Here is a 27,778-nt window from a genome sequence, read left to right on the forward strand (position 1 = left end):
CATATGGGTCTGCCAGGCATGAATTTTGGTAGATTGTAGACTGGAGTAGATGACAGTGTCTTGACTTTAGAGGAGAAGAGTTTAGGGTGGAATAGGTACAGAGGGTTGGGCTGAATGAGAGAAGAGGAGATAGAGTGGAAATGGGAGTAAGAGTGAGGGGGAAGGTGGGTTTGTATGGTAGTTGTCTTTGTAGGTAGTATTGGACAAGCATAGGAGGAATACGAGGTAGCATAGTATAAGGGAAGTAGGAAAAGACAGAAGAGGCTAGTGGACTGAAGGTTGTGGTAACTTGAGGAGAGCATTTTGGAGCAAAGAGAGAGTGGTATGAGTGGTTAGGAAAATAGAGAAGGCTTTGAAGAAGAAGAGCTTTAAAAGTGATAGAGGTTTTCTAGAGATTTAAGGAAAGAGGAGGGGACTATAATTATGGGGTGGAATACAAATGACAGAGTTTAAGAAGGATAGCTATAACTGGGAGGAGTAATGAGGGGGAGCTGGTATTGGGTAATTAGGCTGAGAGGGTGGGGTAAGATAGTAATAAAGCTAGGAGTACTGGGGCAGGTGGGCATTAGGGGCAGGGTAGGGGAGCGGAGTGAGCCCATAGGGCGAACGGAGCGGGAAACAACACTAGATGTGAGTATGGCAGAAAAAGTATCAATAAAGAGCATTTTAAAGGCTGTAGTTGGAAGATATGAGCTAAATATTTCCAGCCAGAAAATGAAGGCTGCTTTTAAAGAGTGTGGTTTAGCAGGGGATGAGAAGATATTGGATATTAACTCACAACCAACTGTTTGTGAAAAAAAAAAAAACTTGTTGGGATTATAAAGAATATCTAGGATTTGTCTTGGTAGATGCTACCACCTAATGGTATAAGGAAATAGCAAACAGCAGGGATAGTTGGACCAGTCTTAGGTTTAAATATATTCTAGGGTAGTGATAACAGGAGGGGGAGAGGACTAACGGTCTGCGGTAGGCTGCTGGAACACGCACACGGGAGGGCAGACTAACTCTATAGATAGTGCATCAAGTCTACGTTTAATTAGTGTTAAGCAACATACATTTACACAATCTTGTTGGGGGGTCTTCTCAGTAGTATTTTTCTAAGTACCAGGCAAGTTGGCCAATTCAGGGTGTCTTCACTTGATGGCCGGAGGTATTCCTTTTGCATTTAAAGCAGGGAGGGAGCAGCCGGGATGGATTACTGTAGAGGAGAGGGAGACAACACTGAGTTAGTTAATATTACAGATGTAGAGGGGAAAGGTAGCAGGTAACGGATGTTTAGAGAAGAAGGGATGGTGTAACAAAGCACAGTAATAGAGAGAAGCTATGGTTAGATGAGGCTGGAGCAAGTATGTAGAGGAAGATTAGGTTTAAGAGATTAACAATGGAAAGCAGCAGACATCATGCTATAAACAATAAAAGTTAGGCAATATAGGCTCCATTAAATAGAACAAAAATTCATTCAGTAGTTCAGCATGCTATCAGAGACCCTAGTCCATTTGAGAGGACAGGGTTATACAGCAGTAGAGCCAAATATAAGCAGCAGAAAGCAAGGGGTAAATAATAAAGTAATACTATAAAATCTCTAAACAGTGCAATATATAGTGCTCAACAGACTAACAGTAAACTACAATATGTTCATGCTGTGAAGTATTATATGTGTAAGTATTATGCTTACTTTTGAGAAATGTCTGGTATGCAACAATCCTTTTTATATCTTTTTTACTAATACAGATCATATACCTGGCTTCATAATGGTGTTAAACATGCCCTTGCAGGCACTCCTCAAACTGTTTAGCATAAGTTTAGCTCCTGGTTTTGTGCTTAATGAGTAATGGACAGCAGTTACATTCAATCTGGAAATTACAGACAAATCAGCCTCAGAAGCTGGGGTGTATAACCTAACTAACCTGATAAAGTGTGATATGAAGAATTTTGTTTGACTAGATTCCCAAAATTTTGGCTTTGTAGTGAGTAGATACTGTCTAGTTAACGAGAAAAACTTCAAAAGACTTAGAGATTGTAGGGATGGTGGCCATGGAGTAAACGTGGTGCATCTTGACCTGGTAAAAGATCTTCACCACAATTCCACATGCTGGTATGATACGAAATCAAATTGCTTTAAAAATCAGCCCATATGTGGTAAGATGGATAGCAAACTGACTGAAAGACAGATCCCACACCGTGTGAGCTGTAGATGACTCATCAGTAAGTATGAAAGTGACCAGTGGTGTCCCTTTGCTCTCGGTGCTGGGACCTTACCTTTTTGATATTTACTTCTCAGAACCCTAAATGGAGAGCCAAGATGTCTGGCTTAACAAAGTTTGCAGATGACTCAAACTAGAAGTTTTTTTAAGTCATCCTATGACACCTAAACTCTCCTGGATGTAGTTTACATAGCAAACCCTTGGTGTACTAAAACCTAGCTCAAACTAAATGCTAAAAAAATGTAGTGTCACTTTTGGTAGACAATCCCTCCCCTCACCATACTGTATAGCATACACACCACTACAAAATGAAAATTTTGTCAGGGACCTAGAAACTTGGGCTGATAGCGTCCACCTTTTTGACCACCATGTGACAACAGTTGTTACGAAATCATTTTATTTAGCTTACTTAATTGCTAAGGGAATAGCATCACAGTCTAAGAGGTAATCATTCCCTTATAATTAGCATTGATGAGGCCAATTATCAACTAAAACACCCCCTCTGAGATGTAATTCACTAAACATATCAAACAATTACACAGATTCTAAGTCTCTTAACCAGTAAAATCAAAGGCCTAAAGTTCCTGTGCTACCAAGAGAGGCAGAAAACTCTCTCTCTTAATTCAGCATCATACAGACTTTTGAGGGGAGATCTGTCTTGTTTACTGCACTACTAGAGAACCATCTGTCTTGAAATTTATGTCTCTGTGCATGTCTGACATCTCCACCAATATTAGGACCAGGGACCTAAATCTTCACCAACCAACAGATAAATAAAGCACAGTGGAGAGGCATGCTTATAAGACAGCACCTCCCATACCTTTGGAATAAACTTCCCCTGCATGTTAAGCAATGCAATTCACTACTTTACTATAAACTAGTAACTGAATGGCTATCCACAGATTTACTCTGGGTTTTACTGGTACAGCCCACCTGGAAAAAGGCCGTACTGCCTGAGGGAAGGTACTAGAAAGGCATGTATGGCCATAACATTTGTTGGTCTAGGAATATCTATGAATCTATGAATCTAAACTTTTTTATGGCTAAGTCACATAGCTTTTCTAGAAATCTCTTAATGCACCCATGATGATCCTGAATAGCATAAAGTAGGTGTCAGAGAATGAATGAATAATTAAATGTAGCAAAATGATTACTACATTGTAAGTCAGTCTAGCTACATTGAAATATACCTCTGGGGAAAATTCTGCTAAAACAGGCTATAAGACAGGAGAGTGAAAGCCTATTCTGGTATTCGCTGTGTGAAAAGCAATAAACATGCAGGTCTGCACTAACTTATGGAAATTAAACTTTACTTGTAGAACATGCCTCTCAGCTGTACAAAGTATATACATGAATGTAATGCCTTACTGTGCTTTTGTAAAGTGTTGTCCTTACTGCTGTTGATCCCTTGTTGTGTCTAAATAGGGTCAATAGACCATCCCACTTACCTGGTAAACAAACAGCAATCAATCAATAAAGAATCTGTCTAGAATTTTACAGAACATCCCAGATTTTGCCAGATATGTTTTTGGTCTCTCTTGCAAAATATTTGATTTTTTTGTGAGTGACACAGGATCATACTTCTCACATTTTGCAGAATGTCCAGATTGTCTCATATTTGAGGTGTTTTTCTCATAAACTCTATGGGTTCTCTTGCAAAAAGTTGAGGATTTTGATCACTAAATAATGAAGCATTTGAGTCTCAGCCTATATATTCTTTAGAAAATGCATGTTTATGCAAAATGTCTTATTCTAGCAGCTTTCTAAGTTTATAAAAGAAATATTTAAAATCTGTCCTAGATTTTGGGCTTTATTTCTCCATTATATTTGGTTTTGTCCAGAATTGGTAAGCAAATGTTGAGAGGTATGGGGAGGATTAAAGTCAGTCACTTGCCAGACATTAAACTGTCGTACTTCTATTATTCAAAAAATGCACGTTGAGGAAAAACCTGTTTGTTCTGTTAACATTTTAAACAAATAAGTATTAGTTAAAAACTGCCCCTAGTTTTGAGAATTCATTTCCTTGTTATTTTTGGCTGTATCCAAAATTCTTGATGAAAGAAGTTGATTGGTATGCCTCAGAAACATTTACATAGGGGTTTCCATGGTAACCACAAGCTCGGACATCTGCAAAAAGGCGATTTCTTAATCAATTTTGTTTTCCAGCTGATTACATTTTTCGGTTATCTCAGAAATGACAAGGAGAACGATTCTGTGTAATCACTGCAAAGCAGTTTGAGGGCACATTGGACAGCTGTTGAAAGTGTGTGTGGGGTTCCCCCCTCTATGGTTTGGGTGCCAATGCTGAATTCCAGTTGTCTGCAAAAATGTTTTACAAGCTAACCTTAACCTAAGTGCTCTGTGTAAGGATCTGCAATACGTACTCCTTAACAAGAAAAGAGGACGAGGATTGATCATTCTCAAGGGGAAACGGTGGTGCCAGAAAAGTTATAGGATCAAAAGCATGCTGTGCCTGAAATCTGCACAAAAGACTGTGCCAGGCAGGGCTCATTCACCCTTATCTAGAAATTACGAAGAAAAAGCTGCAGTAAAAAAGCTGTACAGGAAAAATGAATGGGTGTATCAATAGGTTCATTGGTTCATAGGTTCTTACTAGGCCAATGATACATGAGGACCTTCAGAAGCTTAAACATGCATCCTCCATACGTTTCCCTCCTAGTTATTTAAGTATGATTAACACAGATCCCTTTGTAGTATTAGTATGAATAACCTGGGGTTGGTAGGCATTTGCATGTTCCCCCTGTCCATAAGGACAAAGATGCCAATCCAGGAGTGAACTTATGACTTCCCATTCACTCATCTAGTTTATGATTGCATAGAGTAAGGGACATACTTTGCTTTACATGGAGATGAAGACAATTCCAGAGAAGCTGAATTCTTTGCAAAACATTATCTATCCCTCCAACATGTTCTGTTTAAGTTACAGTAGAGACTGAGATCTCTTGAGAGGGCGCTTCTGCCAGTATTAGACTTGTAGCTGTGTCTAGAAAAAAAACAAAAAAGAGCAACCGCAATGAACTGTATCATCCTTTTAATAAATCATTGAGCATTTTCATACCTTCATATAATGGACTTCATCAGAATAACAGCAAAAAAAGAAGTGCCAGCGTATATACAAAATACAAGGCCACCTGACTAATTTTAATTAGTAACAATTAACATTAAAACAACCTCACTAAAAAAATATTGATAATACTCATAAACAATAAAAAAAAAAAAACTGAACAGTAACTGACAATGAATTTTTGTAAAAACATCTCAAATAGCAAGCATTGACTTTTTTGCTGTTATTCTGATGAAGTCAATTATACAAAGGATGAAAACACTCAATGATTTATTAAAAGTGTGATAAAGTTCGTTGCAGTTGCTCTCTTTTGTTTATTTTGTTTTGTTTTGTTTTTTCTAGTTGTATTCGTGACTTTTAGTTCGTAACTTGTGGAGGTGTAGTAGATCTGAAAAGATGGTGTTGGTAAAGACTCAGTAAAGATTGCCCTTCAGTAATCTGTGAGTTGCCTAAAATGGATAGAGCTTTGGGATGATCAGTGTGGCTTTTGTGATATAGGCTCTTGATTTTCTTAGTAAGAAAGCAATGTGGTTACTCAAACTGTGCCAGGTGTTTTGGACAGATACATATGGAAGGATAATGAGTACTATATGGAAGGATAATGAGTACTATATACAGTGACATGATCACTTCCCTGGACTTGAATGTCATTATCTTACTAATAAGCTGGGCAGTGAAAAAGGACTTCCTTACAACAGTGGATCTATGGTGATCAGATGACAGTTCATTGTCTCCATAGATTCCCAGGTCCCTCACTATTGTCTCAGTTTTTAGGAGTGTATTGTCAGTATGACAGTTGCTGGGACTATAACACTTTCTGAAGGATATAACATACTTTTTTTGGCATTTAGTTTTAGGCTATGGGTTTGACAACAGGTATTTATTAGGGAAAGGCTTCTTGAAGGATCTTCATATTTTCTGGGGAGTCTATTATTGCACCAAGTTTATAGTCATCTGAAAACCTGGACAGTCAGAATCCCTTAACATTAGCTTTGACCTCTGAGAAATAGATGCCTAAGAGGAGTGGCCTAAGGAACAAACCCTAGGGTACACAACTAGTGACAGGTATTTTGGTTGACATAGATCCACTCACATTAACTTCCTGAGTTCTATTTATGATCCAGTTTACTATCCAATGAATTACACATGGACTTCCATTTAGGTGGATGACCTTATCCATTTTTGTTTGAGTTGTGCTGAATGCCTTTGTGAGGTTTAATTATGTTGTGTGTGCATATTTGCCCTCATCCATTGCCTTAGTAACCTTTTTGAAAAAGTTGACCAGATTAAGTAGGCAGAATTTGCCCTTGACAAAACTGAACTTACACAGATTGATAATTGTCTTTGTTCTTATTTATCAATTCAATAATGACCCTTTCCATAGCATTACAGAAAATCCTTGATACCCACTTTAGTGCAGGGGGATGACTGATGTAGTCAGCCACCCATCTGGTACAAACTCTCATTAGAGAACCATGCCTCTTTGAATAGCTACTGTTATTACAAACTGATTAAAAGACATTAAAAAGGCATTATTACATCCATATAATGCCCCCATATCATTACATAGCATACTACCACCCTGAAGTCCTGGTAAGGTACAGATACTTTAATAAAGTACCAAAACAGCCATCTTAGATCCTATATACTATCAAAAAAAGGGACTGCACACTCAAAAATAATTTTATGTGCAAGCTTGACAGTATTAGGAAGACTATGCAAATAGTATACTGTCATTAACTATGTGCAAGATGAACCAATTGTTAATGGTTCAGAGTAAAAAAGATGGCAGGTAATACTCTCAAAACATCTGCAAGACTGTGTTATCTTCTCTAGGCCTATAAAAGAGCACAAAGCCAAAAAAAGATAAGCATTGGGAATAAAAATCATACGACTTAAGTGAAACCACTTAAACTTCTGGCAGAAATTATATTAATATAGGACCTGTGAATTCTAAGAAAATCAATCAATAAATAAAATATTTTTTCAGGCGAAGTTCTCTCAAAATTACTCCTGTTAGTTTCACCTCGATCCTAAAGGACAATAAAGTATGCCCTGAGAGACCAGTTGTCAATACTTTCCTCTTGGGCTTTCCCAAGATGATAACAGCTGGTAGAGAATGCTAGTGTCCATAATCAAGCTGATTCTAAGCTTAGCTATGGCTGTGCTGTTTTGCTGGATCTCAACAGATTACCTTAAGATGATAAATCAGGTTACAGCAGAAAACATATGTTAATCTGCAGGCAAGGAACTATAGATTTGGTGAAAAGCATTAAGATTTATGCAGATTATATTTTGTATATTAAAGGACCTAAAACATCAGTACTGGATTGTCTTTTTGCTAGGTGTGCTTGCTATGATGTGTGATACACTGACACTGACACACACGCACGCACGCATATATGCCCACTCACATATACACACACACACACACACACACACACACACACACACATATAAATGTATGAGCTCACACAAATCAAAGTGTACATGTCTATGTGTAAGTATACATATACACACACACATATATATATATATATATATATATATATATATATGAATATGTGATTACATTGAGTGTGTGTGTGTGTGTGTGTGTGTGTGTGTGTGTGTGTGGTTTACAGCTGTTTAGGCAACCGTATATGATTTACTAAGCAGCTGTTTGACACAATATGGAATTGCTGGGGTTGTGGAATTTGCCCTCACCATGCTTGCGTCATCTTGGAGTTAGTATATGTATAAAATTAGCAAGGGTTTTGGTGGTGGGGGAGTTATGGAGGCTTGCTCCATACAAAAAATGATTTTTTTTATTATTATTTTTATAATAGTGCATGTGCTAAGGCTGTTTCTCAGCTCATGCATTCTGATATGTCGACGTTGGGATTTTCAACATTTTGACATCAATGTTTTGCCAGCCAGTGATGGTAGTATTTGATCATAGTTGTACACCCATTTAGCTATCTTGTCTATATATTTAGGCCTGTCTATCTATCTATCTATCTAGGTAGATATCAGTATCACCAACAATTCCCTTTTTCCTGTTTTTTTTTATTCTTTTTTTAGGCCTCAAATGTTTTTTACGAGCCATATCCAAAGAACAATTTATTAGAAAAGACAAAACCCATAAACTATACACAACGTCATAGTGTTAACAGTCTCTTATCACACCCCATTAACTCAGTCACTTAACAAAACATAGGATGTTAAGTCTAATAAAATTGTCAAATATGATCAAATAACAGTTCAGTTAGAATTCAGAAAGTAAGTTGCTCACGACAAATGTAAAATGTTAAGGACCATATCACATCCTCTAGAAAGTTCTTCTCAGCTAGAGATAAAAAATATGAAAGAATTCATACCAAGGAAGGAAAGAGAGACAGTTATAGTCCAGTATGCTCAAAAAATAAAGAACAATTGACCAATATTCATTCCACTGCTTTATGTCCAGGCAGGCACTACACCATGGTCTAAGATTGTAACATTGCAAATTGATTAGCCCAGGAAGGCGCCTCTGACTTCCAAAACATTAAAGTAATAGATAACTCCTGCATAAGAGGCAGCAGAGAGCGTGTGGCTAAACCCATAACATCTATAAATCAAGATCATGCTTATAAAATTTTAGGACAGTACCAGCTCATATATAGATAAGAGGTATTATTTTCTGAACATCTCACACATGATGTGGAATGTTGTAATCCCAACCTTTCAGGATTTCCTGGTGATGTTTGCCACAAATATATCTCCCTCTCCATCTACCCTCTACCTCTCTTCCACCCCACAAACTACCTTTGATTACAGCAAGCTCTGATACTTCCATGCCTATGTACTTATTATATGGCAATAACTTCTTATTGTAACAATTATTAATATCTGCTATGACTTCGTGGATGGAACAGATGCTAGTTATCTACTGAATGTACTATGTTCCTCATCTGTAGCTATGTCTGTAACATTTTAATTGCTAGGATTCTTCATCTGTAACTATGTCTGTAATATTTTAATTTGTGGAGCTTTTCTCCCCGGGCCTTCGCTGAAAATGGACCTGCGTCCAGTCGGACATTCCCGGTCAACAAATGTAAATAAATAAATAAACACATAAATAAATAAATAAATAAGCTAGTCTGAACAGTATAAAGCCTGGAATTTCCAGAATCTAGAGGGCAGGAGTAGGGTGGGGCAGTTTATCATTTGATCTTATCCTAATTCAACAGAACTTTAGAATCCTTCAACAAAGAATCATATGTGATTTTAGTGGTAGATTTACCGTCCTGTTCCTTGGTCAAAAATGAGTTCCATAGAGCTGTAGGCCCATATGAACAGCATCTTTTTCTTGGAGATGAAGTCAGTCTACTGATAATTCTATACAACTGTAAATATTGCCACCATTTAGGAGGCAAGGGAGATATCAGCAAAAGTTATCTTCCTACAATTCTCCTTATCACAAATATCCTTGACTGTTAAAATATTGGATTAAGTGGCTTGAGGAAGGTATCTCAGAATAAACAGAACCTTATACAGTAGTAAGTAGCATGTTTACAATCTGAACTTTGCTTAAAAAAAGGAAAGAAAAGTTTATTCCACCTTAAAATACTAGATCTAAATTGACTTGGAGTGGGCTAATGTTCAATTCCACAGGCCTTTCAGTGAGGAAAGTCAGTCTTATCCCTGAGTAAGTAGTCTCACCAACTATGGACAAGTGAATTTTCCAGTCTTGTGTAAGTTCTGTAAATCTTTCCTGGGTAAAGGGGTTATTGGAACTGATTACTACTGATGGAAGAACATATAAAAGTAGCTGCTGATTGATAATGTTCAGGAATCCTATAATTCTAAGTTTCACATATAAATGGCCATTTGACTATTCCTGAATGCCTTAATAAAATCCAGCAACACTGCTGTCACAGGAATATTATTAACTTTAACCCATGTATGTATGTTAAGCCAGACTTTGAGAAGGTCCTGATTCCTTTTACTCCCTTTAATAAAACATTGATGATTACATGGAATGATGTTAAACTGGTTCATAGGTTCATACTTACATACTAAGATAACAACCCCCAGGGCCTTTATAAGTCTAGCTGCACAATCCAGCCTAATTGCATCCTTATGTATCATGAGAGTTTATTAGGAGAGTTCATGTTAGTTAGGAAGCTTCTAGAGGTTATGGGGGGGATGTTAGTTTTGCATTACTGTCTGCCTCTGTCTTTCAGAGACATGGGGAACAGACCCGGGGTGAATTTTTGATTTCTCATCCATTGGTCAAGGTCCAATAAGGTTAGGGATGGACTCTGCTTCACATGGAAGGGGACTGGGGAGCCTGTTTCAGAGCATTGAAATCCTCTGAGATAGAGGTGTAGCCAGAAATTTATATTTTGTATTCAGACCTTATACTGTTGCCCTCACCTATCATTTAAAAACATACTCAACTTTCAAAATTCTGCCCTATCCACTTCAGAAAGGGACACTTTATTTTCAATTGTTGGTACTTGCAACCATAAAATGGCCACATTAGAGATCCGTTCTTCTCAAGAAAGTATATTTTGTATAGCACTGTATACTACATATTGGTTCAGACAGTTCTAAATATCCAGTGCTGTTTGTACTGAGAAAAAAATGTACTCACTTGAATACAGTGAGTATGCCTAGCTACACCCTTGCTCTGAGACACCTATCTGTCTCACCAACAGTTCTTATTTATGTCACTAGAAAAATTTAAATCCTTGGATCTAGAGACATGAAATGTTTAACAGTCTAAATGACATGTGACTGTTGTCTGTGTGGCAACAGTAAGTGTGTTACAGCACTACTGCATTTTATATGTCTAATTTTGGAATATATGGCTACCATATAGGTGCAACATTTATTTATTTTATTTTTATTTATTTCAGTTTGATTACCGGGGAAGTCCACTGGGCCAAGAAGTACCCATTTTCAGTGGAGGCCAGGGGAGAAAAGCTCCAAAGGCAGTACAATCAAAGAATACAATGCATGCGATAAAATACAAAAGAGTGTCCACACCGCAAGTATACATAGTAATAACACTGTAAATGCAATTTTACAAATAGAATGTCCACACAGCAATAATACAAAGAAGAGCACCACAAATGATAAGAAAAACACAGAAAAAGTACAAAGAAGAGCACTGCAAAAGCTAAGAAAAACAACAATTTTTTTTTGTACTAAAAATTTGCAATATTTTCATCCTTACAGTCAAGGGAAGAGTCAGATAAAACCATTTAGAAAGAATTAGAGTGCAGAAGGTGCAGGAGTAGAGGGGCTTAGTTTAGGGAAGCCTAGAAATTAAGTAGGGTGAAAGCAAGACCATTTCCATTTTGAAGATAGGTGTAAGAAAAGTTGGGTTTTGAAGTATTCTGTGTTAGGTATGGTTCTAAGAGAAGGAGGGAGAGAGTTCCATTTTCTACCTAGAGAGAAGGATAGAAGTTACTGGTCAGCGGGATGTTTAGGTCTGTGAATGGAGATTAGATTTTGGTGTTCAGATCCTAATGATCGGTTGGGGATGTAAGGTGGAAGGATGTTGGATAGAGCTGGGCATTTTTCTGGGTAGAAAATTAATTTATGAGTGGTTGTAAGTTGAAGGTAGTCAAGGTGGTTAGGGAGTTCTAACCAGTTTAGAGATTGAAGGGTGAGGCAGTGGTGAGTTGAGGTTTTGGATTTAGTGGCAAATTTAGAGATTTTATTATAGCAAGCTTCAAGTTTAGAGGAGAGGGAGGCGGACAGATTAGTTAGAAGAGGGGCACCATAAAGTAGAGAGGGAAGGAGGTAGGAGGTAGCTAAGGTATACCTAGAGGATTTACAAAGAAATAGATTATTCCTGTAGAGCATACCTAACTTTTGGTGGTTTTTTTTATGTTTTGTTGTATGTGGAGGTCGAATTTAAGGCGTTCGTCAATGGTTATGCCAAGGAGTTTAGCGCAGGGTACCACTTCTATAGGGGTGTTGGTTTGGCTGAGGATGTTGAAAGTGTTTTTGTCAAAGGAGGCAGCCTTGGTAGGGAGGAAAATTAGCATTTTGGATTTATTGGATTTGAGGGAGAGATGGTTTTGGTGCACCCAGTTTTCTGTAGTGGAAAAAGCTGTTTGTGTTTTGGAGAGAAGTTCAGAAAAATTGGGGGCGGCACAGACTAAGGTAGAGTCATCAGCGTATTGGATGACTGTTGAGTCAGGGATAGCAGTGTGAAGGTTGTTTATGAAGATGTTGAAAAGTATGGGACCGAGGATGGATCCCTGAGTAATGCCGGTAGGAGTAGGTAAGAAGGAGGAGGTAGAGTCCTTCCATCTGACAGCCTGAGATCTGTCAGAGAGGTAACTGGAGAAATAGGAAAGAGTATTAGTGGAAAGATTAAGGTTGGAGAGATGGCAGAGTAGGTGAGTGTGGGAGATGGTGTCAAAGGCTTTAGATAGATCTAGCAGAACAGTCGAAACAAGAAGTCCAGAATCTTGGGCTTGATTAACTGTTTCTAAAAAGGAGAGTAGGGCAGTTATGGTGCTGTGGCCACGATGGAAACCGTGTTGGGTGGGTGTAAGTAACTGATTCTCAGTTAAGTAGGGTAATAGTTGGTGGTGGACACATTTGTCTAGAATTTTAGATATTGGAGAGAGTATGGCTATGGGGTGGAAATTAGAAATGGAGTTGTTTTTACCTCCTTTATGAAGTGGTAGAATGTAGGCTGAATGCCAGAGTTTGGGTACGTATGACTCTTGCAAGGATCATTTAATCAGGATGTTAATTGGTAGAGCAATTCCTTCGGCTGCGCATTTGAGGAAGGAGGGGGGAATGTTGTCGGGGGCATTGGAACAAGGCTTTAGTTTGGATAAGAGCTTTTTTATAAATGTTGTGGAAACTGGTTTGAGTTGAAACATAGAGTGACAGTCATTAGAAGAGTTTAGGAAGTTGGGAGGATTGTTTGTAGGGAATTTTTTGGTTAGCTTGGCTATAGAATCTGAGAAGAAAGTGTTGAAGTGAGAGCTAAGTTCCTTGGCAGTTAAACTAGGGTCAGGGCAGGGGTTGTTTCGTGATCCAGGATGGAGAAGAGAGTTAACAGATTTCCAGAATAGTTTTGGGTTGTCATTATTATTAGTCTGAAGTTACTTGTAGTAGTCTTTTTTGTCCCAGATAATTAGTTTTTTTACTTGGTTGCAGAGTTGGGTATATTGGAGCAAAGCAGAAGACTGTTTACTTTTCTGATAAAGCTTCCAGGATTTGTCTCTGAGATGCATGGTATGTTTTTTCTCTTTGGTCAGCCAAGGAGCAGAATTGGCTTTAATTAGTTTGTTCCTAAGGGGGGCTAGGGAGTTAAGAGTATTTAGGAAGATGGAGTTAAAATGTTCTACGGCATTGTCGAGGGAGAGAGTGTAAAGGATTTGCCAGTTGATTTATTTGAATATGTTGGAGAGAATTGTGGGGTTGAAGTTGCTAAGGTTACGAGTTTGGATGTAATGATGTTGGGATTGTGAGGGGTTAGTTGAGCGATGAATGAAGGCAGGGAGATGGTCACTAATGGAGTCAGTTATAGTTCCTGAAAGAGAGATTTTGCTTGGATGGGAGACTAAAATCCAATCAATGATGGATCCTGGGGGGGTGGTTTTTTTTAGTTCTGGTTGTCGAATGGATTACATGGGAGAAGTCTGAAAAGGTTGATAGCTAGAGAGGGGGAAGGAGTGTTGATTTTGTTCCAATCAATGTTGACGTCTCCTAGAATAAATGTTTCATATTTTATTTCAGAAGAGGCCCAGTGAAGAATATTCTCCAGGGCAGAGATATTGTCACCTGGGGAGATGTATAAGGAAATGAAAGAGATATTTTTATGTTTATTGAGTCGGAGCAGACAAGCAGTTATTTCAGTATTTTTGAAAAGAGGGGTAGGGATTTGCAGGGGAATTATGGAGAGAAGGTTAGAGTAGATTAGGGCGGAACCTCCACCTTTTTTGTTTAATCGGTCACTCCTGAGGATGTTGAAACCTGGAGGTAATATTTCAGAATCAGAGATATGGGGTTTTAGCCAGGTTTCAGAGATGGCTAAGATGTCAGGTTGGTTGTGATTAATCCAAGCATGAACATGGTGAATTTTGTTGTTAAGGCTCTGGGCATTGATAGTAAAGACCTTAAGGGTGCTAGGAGAGGAGTTAGAAGAAGAAGGAGAAGGAGGGAGAGGCATATTTAAAGTGGGGGAGGAGGGGGAAGGAGGGAAGGAGTTGTTTGTACTGAGGGTGGGGCCAGGGTTAGGGTGAATGTCTCCAGATAAGGCTAGGAAATTATGTGAGATAAATTTATGTCTCTTATATTTGCAGAGTAGGAAGTTGTTTGGGGTTAGTGGAAATATATAAAAGAGGCTTTTTGTAGAGGATGAGAGTATTTTGGGATGGAAGAGGTGTAGTAGGTTTATTGAGATAAGGGAGGGGGAAATGGAGTATAAGTGAGTGAGTAGAAGAGGTAGTGGGTAGGAGAGAGTGATAGTTTGAGTAGTAGGCAAGTATGGGTGAGTTTTTAAGCAGTAAGAAGTAGCGTGATGGAGAGGAATAAGATAGATGAGAAGAGAGTAGGGGAGTCTGAGGGAAAAGGGAATTTGGGAGTGCATGTTTGAAAGGGTGGGGTGTGGTATGAGAAAATAAGAAGGTAGAAGAGAATGGATGTGGAGAGAGGGTGAAGTAGTGGAATATAGAGTAGGAGAGGAGGGGGTAGGGTTAAGTGTAGTGAGAAGTGGGAGGGATAGAGGGGTTGGGGAAGTAAGTGGAGGGCTAAGATTGGTTAATTAAGTGAGTAGGAGGGGAAGACTGTGATTGGTTATAACAAATGGAGGGTGGAGCTGGTGAGGTATAAATGTGGAGGTGCTGGGGGCGGGTGGAATTTGGGGGAAGGGTAGGGGAGTGGAGTGAGCCCATAGGGCGAACGGAGCGGGAAGAGCCAGAGGAGGAGAAACATGAGGAAGACAATCAGTAAAGAGTGAGTAGTCAGAAGGTAAGTTTAACAAGATTAGCAGAGATGTGAAGATGGGGAAGGTAAGTGAAGGAGAGAGAAGGAAGGGTAGTGAGATGTGCAAAGAAGAGGAGTTAGAGGGAAGAATGCAAAGGAGAAAGACAGAGGGAGAGGAAGAGACTTCCGAAAGGGAGTAGAGGAGGGCTGAGTAAGGAGAAGGATGGCTGTGAGTTCTGGACAGTAGAGAGGGAGAGTGCAGAGGAAGGGAGGTTGGATGGCTGTAGTAGGGGAGATAAGGAGGAGAGGGAAAGATAATGGGAACAGAAGAGGTAGTGGAGCGCCACCTAGTGGTCAGTCAGACTGGATTAGTAGAGACCCCAAGTGGAGAATCAGGAAGGGAGCTAATGAGGTTCAGGAAGGCGGTAGGAAGAGCAGGGAGAACTGAAACAGCAGAGAAGGGGGTAGAGAGAGTAAGGGGGAGGACTAGGAGTGCAAGCAGTAAAGCAGAGGGAGTAGAGGCTGCTGGCTTGTCTGGCAGGGAAGCATACTGTGACCTAATAAGATCAACTAATTAACAGTACAGAGTTACAACAGTGAACATACTTTCTTGTATCCTTGAAGTAGAAGGACTCAGAGAGCAGAAGGTCTGATAGTTTCAGGTTATTAGTTCGTTGGAGATGGTTCTTGGTCAGAGAATTCAGGAGGGGATTTTCAGCAGGTTAGGGCAGGGTGGGCAGGGGCCCAAGCTGCAAAAAATACAGTGGAAAGAAGAGAGATTTTAAGCAGTAGTAAAGGCATCATGGTATATTAAAAGACAAATGTCAGGCATTCAGAAAGTTATGTTAAAATTAAATTCAAAGTGCAGCAATATAAAATTAATAAAAAAAAAAACTGGTAGATAAATGTCAGGCAGTCATGAAGTTATTTAAACAAATTAATACAATAGCAGCCAGAGAAATAAAACACAATAGGTTATACTGGGGCAGCTGAACACAGTTTGCACAGAGGAAGTGAAGCAGAAGACAATATATATATGCACACCCAGCAGACTTGAGAGGTTTTAGACAAACACTGAGAAACAAAGTGAAATGTATTGAGCTTCATTTGTATGCTTCTATGCAATTTCTGTGCAGTCACTCCAAATGTAACTCATATTTATACTATATACATCTTGTGTCACAGATATTTTCTGTTATGGTAGTAGACAACTAAAAAAACTGCCCTCTTAGACCACTAAGTGCCTATTCTGCCTTCTGCCACAACAGCCTTCAGCATTTCTGACACCACTGGAAGTACACTACAACCCAGAAGCATGCATTTTCACTTATCACTCATTGTTGTACTGATTCACTCACATTGAATACACATGTTAAGAAGAGTGAGGCCTAACTTCATTCAGCCATACAAGACCTTTTCTTACACTGCTGTCTTTTAGTTCTGTTTATCTCATTCAAAATTATGTTTAGAAAACTGCTTTGTAGGTAACTAGTAGTCTAGTATGGTACTGATCCTCCCCTCTTCTTTACCAATATTTGTTTTTGTAAACAAAGTGACTACTGAGAAAACTGATGCTGTGTTCAAATCAAATCAAGTTTCAGAAACTGCTGATTCCTACAAATGATTGCATGGACTGACTGACAAAGATATAGATGTTCAGGCAAACTGAAACACCACGCACAAACACATACACTCATACACAAAAATGTGCACTCGCACATGGACATGAACACGTGTGTATGCTCAAACACACACACATGCAGAGTCAGATTACACCCCCCCACACACACACACACATACACGCACACACATTGGCAGATTGCCTTTTTCACTGTTTGCAACCATGTCTGACAAATTTCTATTTCTTATTTTTTAAACCTTGTATCTTTTTCTTCTTATTTTTATCCCCTAACTACTACTATTAGGGCCAGATTCACAAAGGCTTGCATGGAGTCTTAGAGTAGAGTAAGACTCCATGCAGCTATCATGTCCGATGAGTCATCCAGGAACAGCCTGTAGGGGCGTGTAAGAGAGCTCCTAAAACGGCTCTTACACGGACAGGGCTGGGATATGCAAATTACCTCAATTGCAGGTGAAAGGCATGCAAATGAGGTAGATTTGCAATTCAGGAAACCTGAACCTGTCCGAGAAAGAGCAGTGTTATTTGTAGAAATGTACTCAGTTGACAACTGAGTACCGTTCTGCAAATAGCAAAACGGAGCCATGACAGCTCCAAATAAAGGTTGCATCCAGTGCAGGAAGCATGGCAATGGCCAAATATACGGTCATGTGAAATGTTTCCCGATGCAATATGAAAATAATAATATTTTTTTTTCGCCGATTTCCGATGTTTAAGCGTAGCGCAGCACCGCGCAAATGGGGTGTGCTCTAAAACCCAGAATACTAAACATTAAAACCCACAAATGTGGATTTTATTGAAATTGTTAATTTACAATGCAGGAGAATGGCAGGCTGAAGACAACATGTCCACCGTGTAGAGGTTGCTAAGGGGGGAAGCTCAGTCTAAGACATGTAACCAAGCATTAGTAGGCAATTCTATGTAAATGAGCATTAGGATAGTGAATCGCAAGTTTACATAGCAAATGAGCACAGTCAGTGGAGTGCAGGAGTAGGATATGGGGAGTAACAGAGTAGAAGATAGGTGACATCACGAGGGGGGTATGTATGAAAGAAGTGAAGCTCACTGGAGCAGAGTCGCATGTGTCAGCTGTCATTCACACATCATGGAAAGAGGTGTGTCAACAGGTAGGCTAGGGAAAGGCAAGAAATGGAAGGTGTATGCCATGGATAATACCAAAGTTTCTTGCTGAGTGGGTATACATGCGTGTGCGTGCGTGTAAACCTGCGTAAAACAGAGTGCGCATGTAAGCGTGAGTGCACACGTGTAAGCGGGAGTAAGCATGTATAAGGCTGTTTAAAGAGTTGTAAGCACGTTTGGGCTGGTGTTCATGCGTTTTAACCTGAATAAGCAAGTTTTAGTCCGTGTAAGCATGTGTGCACATGTGTTAGCTGCTGTGCGCGTGTTTGCGCTTGTGTGCGTGGTGCTCCCCCCCCGAGGAAACAGAAAGTAAAAAGGAAGCACAAAAAATAGTAGGAAGCTACCAGGGAGTACTAGCAGAGATAGCAGGTGAAAACAATCAGAATCAGGCAATTACACAGGCAGTACACTAGCCCAGCCTAGCCTAGCACTTAAAACTCTGCAAACAACAGTCCATTATGTTTCTCACAACAGACACTGCAGTAAGCTAATAGAAGTGAAAACTGAAAAAGCTTTACTGAGACAAAAAAAATGTTAGGGGCTGCCATTGCTGTTATAAGGCGACATATGCAACATGCTGAGGGTGGTGACAATGGAAATGCTGCTGGACAACCCACAGTGAGGAGACGGAGAAGAGTGTACAGGCCCAGGGTAACCTACCAGAGGCTACATGAGCTGGAGATAGTGGAGCGCTATAGAGTGGACAGAGACCTCCTGCAGCAAATTATTGAGCTGTGCAGGCCACGCCTCACACACAGAACCAACAGAGGGGAACCCATCCCAGTGGAAACCAAGGTATGTGTTGGCCTAAGAATATTAGCAACAGGTACCTTCCAGAGACCAACTGGTGATATGATGGGGATATCACAGGCATCAGCATCCAGGGTACTACACCAGTTCCTGGATGCCATGTCAGCACATGTTGGTGATCATGTATATTTCCCCAATTACCGTGAGGTATTGGCAAGCAATATGCATCTCTTCCAGCAAATAGCGGAATACCCAGAGGTAGTGGGTGCAATAGACTGCACGCACATATGCATCAAAGCACCAGCCAGCGAGCGGGGTAGGGTCTACTTCAACCACAAGAGCTTCCCCTCCATCAGCTGCCCGGTCATGTGTGATGCCAAGGGCATAATACTGAACGTGTGTGCAGGCTGCCCTGGAAGCTACCACAATTCCCATATCTGGCATCTGACACAGCTGTACCAGACATTTGCCAATGGGGACATCCCACATGGTCACCTAGTGGGGGATGCTGGCTATGCACTGGAGCCGTGGCTGATGACACCCATCAGAAAGGCACACAAACCTGAGCAGGAACGCCATAATGAGGCAAACGCACAAACACATAATGTAATAGAGCGTGTGTTTGGGCTGCTCAAGTTACGGTTCCAGTGCCTGGACACATCTGGTGGAGCCTTGCAGTACTCAACAACTACATGTACCCAAATTGTCACGGTATGTGCTATGCTACATAATATGATCTTGTGAAAACAGCTGCAGCAGGACCAGCATAGGCCTGGGCCAAACAGCCCCCCACTATTGCCAAGGCCATCACAGGCAGAGCATGCCTCGGAGGAGAAGCAACCTGAGCCAGCCCCAGTAGGCAGAAGGAGGCGTGCCCAGTATGCTTTGGCCCTGGCAAAAAGGCAACACATAACACATACACTGGCTCAGTAGGAACTCTGGAAATGATACCTCTCTCTGACTCACACATATAGTAAAAGGGATGCCTAAGTTGGCACTACCTGCTTTCAAACATGTACAGGGAGTGTAGTATGTGCATCCGACATAGGCAGCCCTGCAGCACCACCCAAGGTATGATTGCCATGTGTTAAGAAATATAAAGCAGTGGTAAACAGCATTTACCACCATGTACTGTATGCAAACAAAATCGCACACACCAACTAGCACAACTGTGGTCAATGTTCAGTAATACTGGGCAACGTCCAGCAATGTTGGTGAATATTGAGCAATGTCGGACAAGCCTGGTCTAAGTAGGGCATAGCTGAACAAAAGCCAACATGCTCATATTTGCTTAACTGGCCCTTAAGCAGTCTGGTCTGCTCAGTATGAAAATATAAAGCAGTGATGGGCCTTGAACCCAGGATACTGTGCACTATAGCCAAAGTACTGAACCACTAAACCATGACAGTATTGCAGTAGTCAGCCTGTATGAAGGAATGTTGATAAGTCTATGCAAAGTATTTCATGGAAACCCTGCAGGCACAGCATAATCCCTGTCGAGTTATGACACAAAGGTGAGTCCTGCAGTGAGAACAGAACCTGACTTCCAACACACACAGTATAAATGTTAATATCGGTCATGTTTGCACCCATCAACAAATGTAGTGGACCTCAGATAGCAACATACTGAAAGGTCACACTGGGCATGCTCACACACTTGAATAAATGAGACAAATGTCAGGCAACAAAACACGGAATGGCAGAACTGGGCATGCTCACACACTTAGGCCATGTCTGAGTACAGCAGTGGGCCACGCATATCTGGCAGTTTCATGTGTTGACCCAGGAACCTGTCATTATACAGCAATCTGCCCTGTGCACACAGTTATATGACAACAGACACATCTATAATATAGTGGAACCCTGTCATAATCAAATATGTTCTGCAGATACCGAAGTTGTTCATAGAAACTGGTGAAGCAAAGATGATAAAGACCTGCAAACAGTATCAGCAATAAACATTGTGCATCTTGAACATTAGCATAGGTTCAGAGGTCGATACTAGGCTATCTGCCCTAGGGCATGTACAAGCCTAGCCAGAGTGTGTTTGGCATTCACAACCCTGTCTGATTACTACACTGTGTGTGTGAATAGTGGGTCACACAAGATAGTCCATGTACGTTTAGGCTAGTGTGCCTCTGTCTAGCACGGACACAGAAGATATCCCAGGGGTAAACATACGATCACCCATACAGTCGTCAAGATGTCTCCTATAGGTGGTCAGTGGCTGGCTCTGCCTATGTGAAACTGGGATTACATTCTGGAATGAGTGGAGCCTCTGGGATAAGAATCTGTCCCTCCACAATGTCCTATTAACATCTGTGCTGAGGTATACATCTCTGGAGTGTGTAGCCCCAAGGGAGTCGGATATCCTGAGGTGGAGCATGTCCAGTAATTCTGGGTTGGGTATATCTGTAAACAACAGGCACACATCATATCTGAGTAGGTGGTAAGTGACTGAGTAGAGCTGGAGTTACTGCATCTGAACTGTGCAGGGCATCTGTGTGAGTCCCTAGATCTGCTTGGTGAGGAACTTCCGTGGCCAGTACAGTTGCTGCAGGTGTCGGGTAAGGTACACCCCAAATGTGGCATTGTAACCAAGCATGGATGTGATGAGTATAGGGGCACAATGACCTCACTTGATCTAGATGTGAAACCATATGGGATAAGGTGGCCCACATAGAAGGTGTGTCCAACCACTTTGGCAACATGAATGTCAAAGGCGACAGTACGAACAAGTCATGTCCCCAAACCCCTAACAACTCCTACCGTATGTAATGGAGTACTACTTATGTGGTAATGTGTGGGCATGTTGTTATTCCCAAAGGGGATAACTATGCAACTAATGGCATTTAGCTGTAGGCCATGGCTCAGGCACCAGTCATCCATCTCTGTGAGACCCTGTTTGAGTATGCATGTGGCAGCTGGAGAGTTGATCATGGCACCCAGTTTGCAGTCAAGTGCAAACATGTTCAGCCATATTCCCCATGTGGTAGCCTGTACATCAGAGAAATATATACTGAACAAGAGAGGTCCCAGGACCGAGCCGTGTGGGATGCCATGTGTAACTGGTGTATAGTCAGACATGGCACCTGCAATCCTGACCATGTGGGTGCTATCCCTGATCCAGGTATCAATCCATCGTGTGAGATATGTGTCCATATCGACGCTGGTAAGCCTATGCATAATGGCCCAGTGGGTTATTGTGTTGAAGGGTTTTGCAAGGTTCAGGTAGGCTGTGTGGACAGCCATCCCTATGTCGATGGACCTGTTAGCCATTTAAAGAATACAAACAGATCTGCCCAGAACAACTCTGAAATGTGTAGGACACAGTGTCTGTAGGTTCTCGATGTCTATGTGTATGAGTCCCATGACAATATGCTCCATAGCTTTGCAGAACAGGCTACTTAGGCTTATAGGACAATATTTCTGTGGTACGTTGTGGCACCAACTCTGTGGAGCGGGACCACTGCCACTGTATGCCATTCCTTGGGTACATATCCTGTGGTGACTCTGATATTGAACAGTGATGTAATGTGAGGGTTGCGTCTGTCATGATGCTTGTGTAAGATGCAGGCTGGCACACTGTCTGGTCACATTGATACTGAGATGTACACTTTGGGGAGGGTAGCACTCACCTGTTACTGTGTGATGTCAGGGAGGTTATACTCTGTTGGGATGGATAGTTGCTCCTTAGGGGGGATGGGTGGGAGACATCTGCACTGAACCTGTTTGCCAGGATGTTGTCAATGCCAGTGGGTTCAGGGTAGGTTTAGTCAGTATGCAGTAACTCACAGCATATCAGTGAGTGTCCTCCCAGGTACCTGACATAACTGAAGAAGGCCATGTGATAGTCCTACATGTCTGTTGCAATGTCTGGTAGAAGCAGCCCTTAGAAAATTTCATGAGTGATTGTAGCTGTCTGCTAGTACAGATCACAGATGCCTTCCCAGTCTGGGATTGTGCTCTATCATGTAATAGCTTCCTCCTGATGTTGTACAGCTTATTAATGGCTAGGGTCTACCAGACAGTTCCCCTGTCATTGGAGTAGTGAGTCCTGTTGTTATTTGGGCTAGCACAATCCATGCAGTCCACTAGGTGACCATAGAATGTGTATGTAAAGGATGCAGCAGTGTGAGCCGTATTTGCCACTGTCTCAGGGTCTCTGAAGGATACCACCTTGCTTCGGTGAAGTGAGACGTTGGCTCATGAGAAGTTCACCAAGATTACCCAGGATGGGTGTGTGGAGGGTATATGTATGTCCAGTGAGATACATTTATGTTCTGACCTTACCAATGAGGGGTATATCGCTGGTGTGGAACATAGAGTTCCCATGTTGGTGATGATCAGGTCCAATATGTATTCCCCTTGTGGCTGTGCTGACTGGTTGTGCCATAGCATATGAGTCTACAAATTGTAGCGACTGTTGGGTGAGGGTGTCGGGGCTTGAGTAGTATCCCCAGTCAATATTTGTGTATATGAAGTCACACAATATAATGGTGTTTGTGGAGACCTTCATATTCTCCATAGTTCCCACGAAAGCCGAGTGTGGTTCCTGAGTTTGGGAGTGTGTTCTGTAGCAGGCAACAAACTGAAAGGCAGTATTGCACAATGGTAGTTGTATATGTATGGTCTGTGATGCTTTGTGCAGTGCTACTAACCCGGAGGTGTGTGTATCTGTGATGTATATGGATACTCCAACTAGTTGTGTTGTCTGCTCCAAGTCTTGTTGTCAGACAGCATGGTATGAAACATAACCTGGTAGTGCTGGTGTGCATAAGTGAGCTTGAACCAGGCGTCTGTCAGTGCACAGATATCACAATCCTCCATACTGAGGAGAGTCCTGAGTGGCCGCAATATGAGGTTAACACAACTGTTGTTGAGCAGCATTACCCTTAGTTTCATTTAACCTGTAATGTCTATGGAGGTGGGTTTGTCTTCTGAGCCTTGCTTAAAAAAGGCACTATGGTGGTAGCAAGAGCCTTAGCCAGCATTCCAAATTCCAAGGGTGACAGGTGCAAGCTGTCCATAGTGAAGCTACGTGGCATGTTGAGCATGTCACCATAGGCTGACAGACACTGTATCCCCTATGAATTAAACAAATTTGTTAGGCAACTGTTAAATGTGACATGTGTGTCCATATACTGTGACATCATAATTGGTGGGTGTAAGATGCTAGACAAGGTCAGGGTCATACTGGCCTGGGCTACATGATCAGAGTGTTCCTCCATGTATCATGTCATGTGGTCCAGGGAGTAACATCTGAGGTTATACACACCAGCATGGACAATGATGGTGCCAGTCCTGTACTTGCTTTGGAGTGACCCGACTGCCTGTGTTATGTGGCAGATCCTGGCACCCAACAGACAGCCCAAAGTGACTATTCCCTTGTTAGGGCTGGTGAGTGGTACGTCAGTGTGTCTGACAATAAGTGTCGCCTATTACAAGTATATTAGGTGTGTTGTTTAGCCCAAAGGGCAGTGACTGTGTGGCACACTGACATTGTGAACTATGTGATATGTGGGTATTGTAGTGGGGTAGCAAGTGTGTGTGTATCAGCTTTGGAGGTCTCTGCTGCTTAGGTACAGTACATTTACAGCATCCGAGTATGTCTATGTGTGATAATGTGGTTTGAGTGCTGTTGCTAGAGGATATGTGAGACTGATATGTGGTGTGTGTGTGGTTACCTTCACCACCTGATAGACTGTGCCAGTCATGGGTCGAGAGAGTTCAGCTCCCTGTATGTCTATATAGGTGCATCTCACACATATATCAGAGTTTGTTGGGAGGAGGAGAGGGTTGTCTGTGTACATGAGGCAGATGTGACATTGTGTCAATATCACAATATCCACCAGCTGGACTGAAGACTACACACGAAATAGACCCCTGGACATGCCAGGATATTATCATGACATACTCTGTAGCCTGATCACAAAGGATCAGTAGGGTGTTAAGCGTGTACAAGAGTATAACAGGGATTAGTGCTCATATTCGTTGGTGTTTTGTAAAGAGTAGCTGAGAAGGAATCCAGACTGAATCATGGCACCTCCTTCAGCTATGTCATAAATAGCAATGTACACCCATATTTGTCCTGAGTCAGGGCCAACTGTACCTGAGTGACAATGCTGACATGACAGACAGGCCCATATGTACATATCCATCTCCCACTGACAATAGTCCATATAATCATACCAGGAGATATCATATGTAGAATGGATGAGCAGCTACCCCCACTGCCAAAAGCATGGCAGCAAGTGGAATACATTGATTCCCAATATGTGTCATGCACAAACTACAGAACAAACAGATCATGCACCTGAACAGTCAGCAGAGCCTCACCCCCTACACAGGATGTGGAACCGTTGAACGTGTCACAGCTACATATGGCACTCCCCACAATTGTTGGTGCACAACACACCATGGGAAGTCAAGTCCAGTACGCCTATGAAGTCTGATCTGCAAGGTCATGGAGTCCATCATGGTTGCAGTCATAAACAGAACTATTGGAAGCTGACATACACACAACCCTACCAACCGTGGTATGCTCATGTGTGGATCATGGTTCCCAAACATGCTAGACTGTTTGCAAGGCAGCCACCCAGGACATACATCAATGAACACATCTACACATGTGTCACATAGACTTTGAATAGCCCTTTATCAACATCCCAGACACATGTAGTATCCACAAAACCAAGAAGCTGTGCATAAATATGTGTTGACATATGACGGAATGTCAATCTGTCCACAGATAGATCACACAAGGTAAGGATTCTGAGGTCTTGTTCAAGCTGTTGACACCTGCTGACCCACATGGACCATTCCTGGAATGGCATAAAACAAAGTGTATACACATCACCATGTCCAGTCTGATGATGTCACCATGCTATAAATACAGCAGGAGAAAGGAAACCTGCCAGTAAAGCAAATAGCGTGCTGTGTTAATGCATCTTTCTCTAATATCATAACATAGTTAGGTAGGGGTTTGAATCCTGAAAACAGTGAGTGTGTATGTTGGGGGGGTGTATGCATGTGGGCAGTTTCCTTTGAGAGGTGTTCCCTTTTTGGAGACTGGGAAAACTCACTAAAAGAGGTACATTCCTCTTTGGAAAGTCTGATGATGTCACCATCCTACAAATACAGCAGGAGAAGGGAAACCAGCCAGTAAAGCAAATAGAACCCCGTGTTAATGCGTCGCTCTCTAGTATTATAACATAGTTAGGTAGGGGTTTGAATCCTGCAAATGCTGACTGCGTGTGTGTCACTGTTGGTCAATGCAGCGTGGGTTTTGCTTTTACTATGGTATGACATAGTATGATTACAACAGTAAGTGCATTGCACACATCAGGTATCTGCGTGGCAAATATATATGTGTACATGTCCCCTCAATCAGTACATAGGTGTGAAGCCTGCATACTACATGAATACATTTGTTTCCATTGACAGGTTGTGCCGCTGCTTCTCAGATCGTAGGTCACATATGTATGTATGTGACAAGGCCGTCCACTGTCATGTTCTGTGGCCAAGGTCATCTGTGGCACACACACCCATGATAGTTACTTAAGAGTGTGAGTGAGGGTATATTCCAGGGGTATATGTCAGACATGGTCATACACAACAAAGACTGCCAAGAATGGACAGTGTTTGTAGGTGTATGACTGCCTTGTGGATATGCATTCAGGCCTCTAATGTCTTATGTGATACACCTTGGGACTCCACAATACCTATGGATATGTGGATACCAAGGGACACATGACATAACATGAGGCTGTATGTACACATTGGTACCCAACATACATGTTGAGGGCTACCACCTGTGTGGTACTGATGGGATAGTATGTATAGTACATGAGGATGACTATGCCATAGTCAGCTTACTGCTATACAGCATGTATCAGACAACAGGTATCTGTCTGTATGATACCCTTGTGTAGGATATGCATCCCATCCAGGGAATGCATTGTAGGCCAATCCATGCATTTCCAGATTTGGATGGACACATCCCTAGTGTGTCTGCTTGTACCTAAGGGGGCTATATGCCAAACAGGTGTGGTCACAGGAATGGGTGGCGGTCATTACCACTGGTTAGTGTTATAGTGTAGCACCTGAAGGATCCAATTGTTACTGGGTTCCCTACTACTGTGTGTCATTTGTCAGGACATCATCCAATGATTGCTTATAGTCATGCTGTTGAGGCTGTGTATACTACCAGACCACAAATCATTGACAGATATTAATGGTATCACCCACAGCATAGTGTCAACCCATGTCATACACACATCTACCCATGTTAGTAGATAACTGTAGTAGAATGCATACTGGCCATTGAAAGATAGTATGAGATGTTAACAATGTGTATGACAGGGTATGTTACACGTCCCATGTGTCCACTATGCACGTACATCCAGACAGTGCGCACCCACCATGTTCACAGTTGTACACTTGCTAATCTGTACTGCACACATCACACACATACTGTCCACTCACTAACACATGCTGGCAACACATTACACTTCAGCCAAGTGGCACGTGGGTTGACAATATATACTCAGACCTAACAGTGGTGTAAACAATGCTACATTGACAATCAGAGCTTTGATGCATAATGTCTGCTCAGATATACCTACAAGGATGTCGTTACACTTCCTTGTTGACAGCTTGCTATTATTGCTACACTGCTATAGTGTCACCCTGTGCATTAGCACCATGTTAGCCTGTCCCTCCGTCAATGATGCAGATGACAGGAGGCGATATAGGTATCATCATATGCACAGGGAGTTTTTTGTTGTTTTCCAGAGCCTGACATTGACCCATCCAATCAACATGTGTGTGTGTGTGTGTGTGTGTGTGTGTGTGTGTGTGTGTGTGTGTGTGTGTGTGTGTGTGGGACAACAGTATAGCATGGGCCAATGTTGATGTAATGTGTGTGTGTATGTGTGAGCCCTATTTGTTTGGTTAATGTGCATGTGTCTGCATGCACACAGCTCCACCATGTGGCTGCCATATACGGTAGTTTGTGGGACAGCCACAGAC

Source organism: Protopterus annectens, chromosome 2.part2 (assembly GCF_019279795.1).
Source record: "Protopterus annectens isolate FY-2018-M chromosome 2.part2, PAN1.0, whole genome shotgun sequence".
In the NCBI taxonomy this organism is placed as follows: Eukaryota; Metazoa; Chordata; order Ceratodontiformes; family Protopteridae; genus Protopterus; species Protopterus annectens.